The following is an 11,367-nucleotide window of genomic DNA, read 5'->3' on the forward strand; positions in this document are numbered from 1 at the left end:
GCATGAAAAAATGGCCCTTTGCACTGTATGGGGCAACACGCACCGTGTGAAGGAGGCCTTAGAAACGTGAATACAAAATGAAAAAGAGATCTAACTGCAAAAATCTTTTGCACTGCCCATTACAGATACAGTGGGCAGAGGTCTAACTGTCCGTGGAGACAGCTACTGGAATAGGCCAAGGTATGTCAATTATATAGCAGTCTTCAAGAACAAGGGAATACAGGAAAGAGATTACAGGTACGATGGTTGGCTGCTTAAAGTGGACAGAACATCAGATGAATTTCTTGTTCTGTCAATAAAGAACCAACACCTCTGGAAGTGTCGATCCCTGTGGTCCCCCCAAAGTTTTTATTGGTTCTTTCCTCTTCCCTATATTTATACCTGGTAATCTTGCCTGTAGCACACTTCCTGTTCTAGGATGACAATGCTCGCTCACTGCATTCTATCTACGGAGGAGCAGCATGGTCACCCTAGCCTGCGCTCCTGATTTGTACTACAAACTACTCCCTTTTTTCTCATCTCTGTTAAATACAGGGGCATCACTTTGTATTTCAAAGAGGGGACCTGGGAAATCTGATAACATGTTTGAGATTTAAGAAAGGACACAATATTTCTAAAAGGATCAACTGGTATTTCTTTTAGCCCTCATGCCAGCATTGGGCTGGCTCTTGGGAGGAATATATCAAAATGCTTTATGTAGGGTGTCATTCTGCAGGAGTGGACATTGCTAGGCAGGCTTGATTTGGATGCAGACCACCCTAGGTAACGCCCACATTTGATGCTTACCTTCCATAATTAAAATAACTAAAATCCAATGAACAAAAGGAGCAAAGGACAGTCAGGCTGTTGAGGAAGGGGTTAGAGGATCCTGAATGTCCTCATGCTAGTAAATGAGATGAGCTCTGTCTGACTGGAAGGCACGTAGACAGGGACAGATTCGGGAATTATGGCTATTCTGACTCCAACAGTTATATTAGTGATTTATCACTTGCTGAGATCTATGCCTGGCCTGTATAAGCAGATACAATCATCGCGGACAATACTTATCAGATAGCTGAACTCACCAAATACCGTTTCATCCACAAAGATCTTTATTGATGCAGCAGGTTACAGCAGATGACTGAAAAGACTTTATTTGCAGGTCAAAACATGGGAGGTCCCCCCCCCCCACTGCGAGTATATTATCATGTGGCCATAAGATAATCAGTTAATTTGATACCATAATACAATTTGAGGAAGGAAGGGGAAATACATCATACAATGGGAGGGAACACAGAAAAAGATGGTGCAATATCCAAAATGCCCACAAGATGGCAGTATATTAACCAGCTAAACGGATAATATGCTACTAATGCCTAATGAAATTAACTATATCACTTTACATTAATATAAAAAATATTAATCATGACTATGCATTGTGTCATCTTTTCATACAACTGTTGTAACAACACAATGTCAGAGAGAGCTCAGAGAGAGTTTCCAAGAGATACATATAAGATGGCAAGGGCTGATTCACCGCACCCAAATCCAGCTTTAAAGGGGAACTATGAGGTGAGTGCTTTTCACTCACCTCATAGTTCTAGTCGACCTGTAATCTCACTGAGCCTAGGATGACGGGAGGACGCTAGTTTGTGTCCTCCCATTACCCTATGGAGAACTATGGGGAAAAGCCTTAATCCCATAGTTCTCCTTTAACTAAAATATCACTAAAATATCACTTTAAAGGAGAACTATGGGGTCAGGGGTTTTCCCCATAGTTCTCCTTAGTGTAACGGGAGGACACAAACTAGCGTCCTCCCGTCACCCTAAGCTCAGTATACCGCGAGCTACAGCTCGCGGTATACTGAGACGCCACAGCCGGAGACGCCACAGCCGGAGCGGATCCCGACATCGATGTCGAGATCCGCTCAGCTGTGTGGGTGAGTGACAGCGGGCTCTGCCAGCGCTGGCGGTTCGGAGCGGGGAGGGGGGAATCCATCCCCTTCCCTGTCATGGCAGAGAGCCGTGACAGGATCGAGAGGTGAGCGAACACCGGCATGTGTTCGCTCACCTCCCGATCTACTGAGCCGACCTGTGACAGTCTCATTGTCACAGGTCGGCTAGAACTATGAGGTGAGTGAAAAGCACTCACTTCATAGTTCTCCTTTAAGGGTTCTGGTAGGAGGATCTCTCACTTAAAGATAGAACAGAGAAATGTTTGCCAGGTGTCCTTTCTCTTTTGACTTTGCTCTTGGACTCAATACAGTGAACACACACAGGGGAAGGTATTTCAGTGGAGAAAAGTCACCAATGGCTTAGAAGTTGTATAGCTTTTCAAGCAAGTTGAAAAATCCCTACAAGCTATAATGAGCCCACATCGCCCACCTGCTAGAAGCCATACTTGAACAGTTTTGGTGGCTCGTAAATTTTTTGGCCAAAAATCCATGGCCTCTAAAACATTTGCATTGCAATAATGCTCACTGACGACACCAACTCCTTGGCGGCAGTACATCTCCTTGAAAAACGTTCAGTGAATGGGATCACAAATTCCTTTATTACTAGATTTATTTCCATTGCTTTATCTTGATCTAGTTTATTTTTTACAGATCCTTTTTAATCACAGTGGAATTCTGGCAGTATTTTCCTAGCAAATAAATGTGCCTTGAGTTTTTTTGCCTTTTGAGAAAGACTGAATGGATTGCTGCCCAGAAGCCTATGCTCTCTCTAAGAGGGAATGAATGCATTCATATTAACTTGGCAACTCTATCATGGAGGGAGGCTTCTGCTCCCTGTCAATGCGGCGTCTAGGACACACCAAAAAGTCTTTTTCACAGGCATGCAAATTTGATGTTGGCTTTGCAAGAAAGATGTAATTTATGTATTAATAATTATAGGCTGCAACATAAAAATAAATAGCCCCGTAAAATAATGTCATTTATTGGAAAAACAGAGAGTCTCAAAGAATGGGCCAGTAATTACATTTTACGATTGCTCAAGATGTTAGGAAAGGTAAAACTACAGCATTTTGTGTGCCCATAACCAACACTGGGCACACAGATCTTCTGCTGGGTGCCTGCACAATGTTTGTGATAGCACACCATTGTCATTAGACAGTGCAGATAATAAAAGACACAAAGCCAAATCAGAGTGGCTCTGTGCCTTGTGATCTCTGTGATGGCACAGGGAACACTGACCACCAATGTAGGAGGCACAAACACTCACCACCAATGTAAGGAAAGCACAGATACTGACCGACAATAGAAATGGGCACATATACTGACAAACAATATAAGCAGGGCACAAATACTGAACACTAATGTAAGGAGGGAATAAGCATGCCACATCCTTCTTTCCCCTGTCTCAGGTCTTTCTTAATCCTAGTTATGTCCCTATCCATGGTCTATCCCTTTAAAGACACTAAAAGTACATACAAAACAGCTGCTGATCTGCAGAAATGCACTCAGCTCCTAAGTCCTATTTTGCATTCTTGTGGTGTCAGCCATGCCCAGTAGTAGTCAGATGTATCTCCTGCGCTCCTTACAGTGCTTGGACCTCTTCAGCTTGGTGCTTGTAGTGATAATAACGGATGGCGCCGTGTACACAAACTTTTAAAAAGTGAGGATCAACAGCACTTCGGGAATAGCGCTCATTCATGTGCTCATTTATTGAAGTAGATCGTCACATACACCATAAGGTCAAGGCTAAGGCTAAACCTGGCCATACACCTATAGATTATCTGCAGATTTTCTATGGTCAGATGGAAAAAGTGCAACAGATTCTTCCATCTACGCTAAACTGTGTGTATGGAGGAATCTCCCACTGGGCCACGCTTCAGTATCTTGCTAGTCGGCCCCGCTGGCTGTCAAAATGCCTGAACAATCTGATTGGGTGCAGGCATTGTTCAGGTGTCTTGAGAGCACTCAAGTGCTGGTGAGCCTCACTTTTTACAAGCCCTGCCCACTAGTCTTTTGCTAAACAACTCAAACCCACTGACTCTTCCATCTAAGTAACATAGACACTAGTAATCTGTAGTCCCAAGATAAGAAATGGCTAATTACTCCTCTTGTGATAACACAGAAAGTGTGCAGAAGATGCTGGATAGCTATAAATGTCTGGCATAATCAACAGGTTTTCTTTTGCATTTATTGAACAGGTACACAGCAAAACCCTTTCAATGGTATATTTAACAGACCTAAAGGAAGCAAATAAGAGAAGTTTATTGTTAGGGTTTACATAGTCCCTGAGTAGCCCCCAATATGTCTGACAAAGTGTCTCCCCCAACTATATTTACCCTAACCACAAACTTTAGTTTGCTTTAGGTAATATTGCTACCTGTTGCTGCCTCCAGGTTTATATAACGTCCATTTCTGAATCAAGAATCTACTTTCAAGTCACGCTTTATATAAATTTTGCACTATAAATAAGCATTAAGTTAAAGTCTAAGACAAGGACATTTTTTGCAAAAAGGTAAATTCATTTGTATTTTCTGCAAATAACATTTTCTGTGCACAATACACTGCCTCATTATATAATTCAATAACATAAATTGTTTTTTGGACTTCTGCAGCAGATAAGAGACAATTTTTGGATTTGTTCCAGTTTGCAGAGGAGCCCCCTAACCATTTGTGGGCACAAGAGGAGTACATGTGAAAGTTATTTGTTCAGATTGAAAGCAGTACAAATGAATACAGCCAATGCTTAATAACATCGGAACAAGGTCAGATCTTTGTATTGCTGCTGTTATTGAAAACTGGTTAATAGACTTGTTGACTCAAATATAATGTAATTTTAGGAGGGATTATTTCTTCATATATGGCTGAATAGATTTAGAACCCAACTCCACTTTTCCCCTTACCCTCCAACTTCCCTCCCCACCAATCTCCCGGAAGCTCCAACCCCCACCACTTTTTTTTAAAAACATATCCCATTATACTTACCTATACTTACCAGTCACATTGCAGATCATTCCTCCTCTTCCATGGCTGTGCCAGGGGACAAAGTGGAGCTTATGTAACTAAATGTGAGTGGCGCACTGTCCAGGAGTACTGTGATCTGATGCACCTTCAAGGGGCAGGCTAATATTGGTGAGACTCTGGAAAAGGTCCGAGAAGTGAGCATGGGAAGATGTAACTAGGAAGCTAGAGAGCAGAAGGTCTTGAGAGGAACGGAGAAGACAGTTTAGGTGATATTTTGAAATTAAGTTGTTGATGTAGCTCAGGGGCAAAGTTGTGGATGGTTTCATATGTAGTTGTTAGTATTTAGAATTTTATTAATTTGGTGATTAGAAGCCAGTGAAGGGATTGGCAGAGGGGGGTTGCAGACCTTGAGGGATTGGTAAGATAAATGAGTCTGGCAGCAACATTTATGATAGATGGAAGGGGGGATAGCCTGTGTAGAAGTAGACCAATGAGGAGGGAGTTACTATAGGCTAGGCAAGGGATGACAGAGTAGATTAGTAGCTTATTGGTTTCATTGATTTTTGGGCATATTTTGGAAACGTTACAGAGGTTAAGGTGGCAATATTTGGACAATGATTGGATGTGGGCCGGATGAAGAGGTCAGAGTCCAGGATTACACCTAGCATCCTGATTTGAGGTGAGGGAAGTATAGTCGTTCTGTTAATCTTAATGGAAAAGTGTGGGGAGGGGGCTGAGTTTTAAGAAGTGTTGCGACATCCAGATTGATATGTCAGTTAGTAAAATAATGATGGAGAAGGAGACTAATGGAGTGAGCTGAGGAGTAGAGATAGAATTGTGTGTCATCAGCATAGAGATGGTTCTGCAAGCTTTGCATGTTTCGCAATTGACCAAGGGAGGAAGTATAGCTTGAGAAAAGAAGGGGGCCAAGGAAAGAGCCTTGGGGACCCCTATGGAAGGAGGAAGAGGTGAGGAGGAGAAAGAGTTATAGGACACACTGAAGGAGCGCTGAAATAGCTTGTAGGAAAACCCAGAAAGAGCAGAGTCATGGAGGCCAAGAGAGTGGAGTTTTTTAGGTGGAGTGGGATGGGCAACTGTATTAAAGGCAGCATTCATCTGCAGATCAAAGGGATGAGCGTCAGACTCCATATGATGTCAGTTAAAGCAAACTGACAAGTATAAGAAAGGTTTTTTTTTTTTTATTGAACCCCTTATTAACTCCTGCTTCCCCTTCTCACCTTATCTATTATTTTCCTGCTGAATTCAACTCTTTTTTATTTTTATTTGTTTGCCAATTTTTTTTTAGTGTCGCATTAAAAGAACCCACAAAATAAAATAAAAAAATATCCTTTATGTTATTTATTAATACCTATGCAATGCTTTTTACCCAAATCATGATTTCCATGTCATTTTAAACCGGAAAATGATAGAACAAAATGTATAATTTTTATCCACATGAAAACATTGTTTAACTAATAATTATTTGTTTTAGTTTTGTTAGGTTTTTGTCTATGGATTGCATTGAAAAAATAATTTGCCCATCTATGCCTATTAGTGCTCATCACTTTCAACAACTTCCTCAATTACCAGTGTTCTTTCCATCTCTTTCCCTGCTACTTGATGTGATGCAATCTCAATTTCTCAAGACTACATATCCCATGATGCGTGCAAGTAATGATGATGTTCCATTGTACAGATGCTGACATGTAGTTCATATACGTGCACACTGTATTTACAGGGCTTGCGTTAATGCACAGAGGAAGTACATTCTATGAACATATTCAATACGTTTACAAACTTCTAGATGGATATGGTAATTAGGAGTGGGATAAAACTTCAATAAAAATTCAATATAGAAATACATATTTATTTTTAGTTTTTTTTCCCATAGATACCCTTTAAGTGATGCCAAACCTATTGCTGAATAATCAGGCCCATAGCAGAATTGTAAAAATTGTTCTGACCCATACAGGGCTATAAAGGTGTGAAAGCTGAAATGGTTAAACAAGAGTAGGTTGAGCCTATGCAGAAAACAAGTATTTTTATGTGATCCAGCCATTACACGCCTCAGTAGGCCCTGTGAGTGTTGGCTACATGACGTTGTATACTCACGGATTCCCTTTATATACATTATTCTTCATAGCTGAAAGATTCAGCTCCCAGGGATTCTATTAGTTCAGGAAAAGATCTACATTACTTTCTGCTGCTTTATCGCTCTGGGAGATATAGAAGATACAACTGAACAGGATTGTAGCAGCGCACAATGCCACACTTGAATCCGCAGTGCTTCAATGGGATTGTTCACTTGATGTAGGGAGCTTCCAATTGCCATTCTATCTGTGTGTGTCCTGTTTAGATTTCCTGATACTTCATTTGTTATGCCAGTCCAGCATCCACGGCGTGTTTTTCTTTGTTGTATGTCTTGTGGGGGTTTAACTGGATTCTTGCAGGATTCTTTGTAGTGATGTGCAATAACGTAGTGTGCCTCGCAGTTTATTTTTCTGATTGAACTGTATTACAGTATTGTAGTCAATCAGAATTATACATCTAGCATCGGAGCGGGTACAGAAGCAGTCATGATGTACTTGATTTCAGTTTGGGTCAAAAAAGATGCCAGTTTAGAGGCCCGTCATTTCCAGTATAATACCTTTTTCCAACGGCAGCATATACCTTATATATCAAAGAGTTAAAGTGACTTGTCATTTGGAAAAATAAATCTAACACAACTCGCAGTAAAAGGGGATTCTTAATACTTAGAACTGAACTCCAAGCAGATATAAAAGACACATATTATTGCAACTCTGTATTTATTAAGGCATCATTAAATATCATTTTTTTGCAAGCGATGTAAGTGTCTGATATAGACTTGGTTACTAGTGATGAGCCGAACACCCCCGTGTTCGGTTCTAACTCGAACTTTCGAACATGGAAAAAGTTCTAACTCGAACTTAGAACTCAATGCAAGTCTATGGGGGTAGAACTCAGAAATGTAAATGTCCCCATTTTGAAGCCTTATATGCAATATGCCAATTACCGTTTTCGGCGGTGCAGTGCATTGTGGGATGTGCCGCGGTCGAACAGACCGCGGACATCCCATAATGTTCGGCGTTCGGCGAACGCTAGAACATGCAATGTTCGAGTCGAACCTATGGAGGGACATGCTGATAGGAGGAGAGCAGAGATCCGCAACTCATTTCCCTGTGCAGTCAGAGGCTGGAAGAGGAACAAGTCCTATAAGTGCTACTGCAGCAGAGGAAAGTCAGTTCCCCTGCTCTGTTCAACAGGGCTTTGTTGTGTGGCAGAGCTATGTAAAGGGACCAAATACACATCACTTTTGCAGGTAAAACAGTTCTGTGTATTTAACTTTATGCCTGGAAATAATTGTATATAATTATAACAACTAGACATTTGTTTCGTTTTTCATTTCGGATCCATTCAGATTTTTATTTCTTTTCTTTTTCTTTTCCGAAAGAAGTCACATGACCGTGCCTGTAATGCAATCCTTAACAGCCAAAAAAAACATCTGATTGGCCAGAGTACAGTCACATGTCCAAATTTGTTTTGCTTTGAAGGAAATTCAGATGGATCAGAATTTACGATAAATGAGCATTCCGATTCGTGGAAAAGTTTGTGAAAAGGACACCACTTACATTCATATGCCCAAACTCACCAGTCCCATCCAAAATGCCGGGTGCTGGCCGACAGAGGCAATAATCCAATGTATGTAAAGCCGCACTCAACAGTCAGGACCTCAATATAAAAAAGTTTATTCCCTGGAATCTACAATGTTACAAGCACGAGAAGATCCACAGGCTCTAAGATTCCTGGGAATAAACGTTCTTACATCAAGGTACTGGGTGTTGAGTGCGGCTTTACATACATTGGAACATTCTGATTCGTTCGTATTTTGAACGCGTTAGAATTCTGAAATTCCGATGCATCGATGTCTGAATTTAGCGAAATTCGAACAAATATCCATTTAAAATGAAACAAACTTTACATGGTTAATAGTAACTCCCTCATTGGAAGGATAACATTATTTGCTGAGAACAGGGACGGATTTACTCTCCTCAACGTGCCCCCCTACCCGCTAAACCCCCCCCTTCCCCATTGAGAATGGCAACCAGATGGCGAGGGCAGCAGGGTTAGTTTTAATATTTTTTAATTTTTTCTTTATTTTTGTAAAACTTTTTTATCACTTTTTCAAAAAAATTTTAATGTATTTTTTTACTTTTTTAAATTTGTATTTATCTTTTAATCTTTTACTTTTGTAATGTTTTTATCTTATTATTTTTTACTTTTGTTTATAATTTTTTTATCTTATTATTTTTTACTTTCTTTTTCTACAATTTTTTTTACTATTTAATCACCTTTTTATTTTTTTATTTTAATTGTTATTTCTTATTATTTTTTACTTATTTTCTTTTTTTTTTATTTATTTCATTATTTTATCAATTTATTATTATTTTTTCCACTTAACTTTATTGCTATCACACAGGAGCTAACAAGACCCTGCGTGATAGCATTTGGAGGTGACAGGTTAATCGCCCGGAACTGCATGCATTGGGCGTCAGGAGATTCTACACCCCTGCCTCCCCTCTGCTCCCTGCCACCCCCAGGCCGGGCCTCAGTGGCCTAATCAGAAATCTGGCCCTGGCTGGGAAGTCATGTGACCCCATAAGCCTAACCCCAGCCACAACTTTTTATTCAATAAAGGACACAGCAGAGAAGGGTTGGAGCCAGGTTTTTACTGCTGTCTCATTTCTTACTAGGGAGATTCCTCTTCACTACTTACCAGGATAGAAAGTGATCGGAATGCTCTCTAACAGGGACACAAACAGTTCAAAACAACAAAAACTAATTTTAGTAAAATAGGGAAGGGTTAAAACTTCTAAAAATGTTTTTATTGCTGCCCTTGCCTTCCTGTCCCAGTGACAACCTCCCCCTCCTATTTCTTGGGTGTCACCGGGACTGGAGTAAGTAAAAATGGGGTCCCAATGGGGTCATATACACAATTAACCACTAGTCACAAATGTTCAAGCTGAACGAAGATTAAAAAACAAACACATGAATGCATTTTTGTGTTCATTATTGATCATTGAATGTATTTGTTTTTAAATGTGAGCAGGGGGAGTACCTGAATGTGACTTGGTATCACCCTCTTGCAGCCCCTGCACAGCAGAGCTAAAAGGGGGAGAGGGAGAAGCAGTACAAGGAGCCAATCAGTTGTTGTGCTAATAAGAGGATGAAAAAGGATGACAGAAAATTGAGCTAATCACTTTGCTGCTTCTCTTTTCACTCGTCAGTCACAGGCTGGGGGTGTGTCCAGGGCAGCCTGGGCTCACAGGAAGTTGGACAAATTATGCTAGACATCCTTCAACCTCGAAGACTGGGGACATTTAGTGGTGGACTGGAACTACTGTCTGCAAAAGCTACTGGTCAGGAGAAGGCTTTTTTTTTTTTTACTGCAGTTCTGCTTAATTCTCATGCATTCAAAAACTGAAAAGGCTTTAGGACCAAGTGCATTTAGGAAGGTCAGGTAACTCCAAGGTGCGGTGAATCCTGACATTCATGAAAGGGCAGTCCACCCAAAATCAATATTTCAGAGTTTGCTTGATAGTGGAAAGTCGGCCGACAGGTTCTTATATCTTTCGGGAACTTTATTAGAGAGATTTCTGTGGCATGCTCCCGGCCCTGTACACCTGCGGTGCCCATTATGACAAAGACTTACTCTTCAAGCTGGACTTATTTACGTTATATTATGGAGAATATAAAAGGAAGTACTGAAACACTTTTATGATGGGCAGAAATACCCTAAACTCTCTGGTGGTTGGAAATCAGGAATCATGGTGGGGAGACCTTGCTGCTGGGGTACCCAAGAGATATACTAGGCCAGGGGCTGACTTAGACCAACAGGCTTCACCAGTAACAAAATAATAACATTTGGGCACAGTGGCCTTTTGATAATCCATTGCTGGGTGCCAGTCTAAAGGTGCCCATACACTGTGCGATTATCGCACGATAATCGTGGGAAATCCCGCGATCGTACGATAATAGCAAAGTGTATGGAAGGCGTGCAACCGTTTTTACTGTACGGTCTAAGGAGCATGTTCGGAAAACCAGCCGAAAATCTCACGATTTTCAGCTGGTTTGTGGCATGCTTGGGAGACAAATGCAGAACGGGCCGGTGTGCACACGCACACACTGCCCGTTCAGCATTGCGGTCATCGGAAGCCCGCCCCTCAGCGGGGTGGGCTTGCGATTATCGTAAGTACGATCTGCCTGTCCAAGATGGGCAGATCGTACGTTTTTTTAAATTACTTTACAACCATCGCAAGATTAAGGTCTTGCGATGGTTGTAAAGTGTATGGCCACCTCAAGGGCTTGTTTACACTATAGAGGTAACTGGAGTTTTTTTAGCAAGTGAAGAAGGCCAGTCACCATAAGGGCACATAGAAAACAAGGGAATGTA

This window comes from Nanorana parkeri, unplaced genomic scaffold (assembly GCF_000935625.1).
Source record: "Nanorana parkeri isolate BGI_ZX_2015 unplaced genomic scaffold, ASM93562v1 scaffold23, whole genome shotgun sequence".
NCBI classification, from domain to species: Eukaryota; Metazoa; Chordata; class Amphibia; order Anura; family Dicroglossidae; genus Nanorana; species Nanorana parkeri.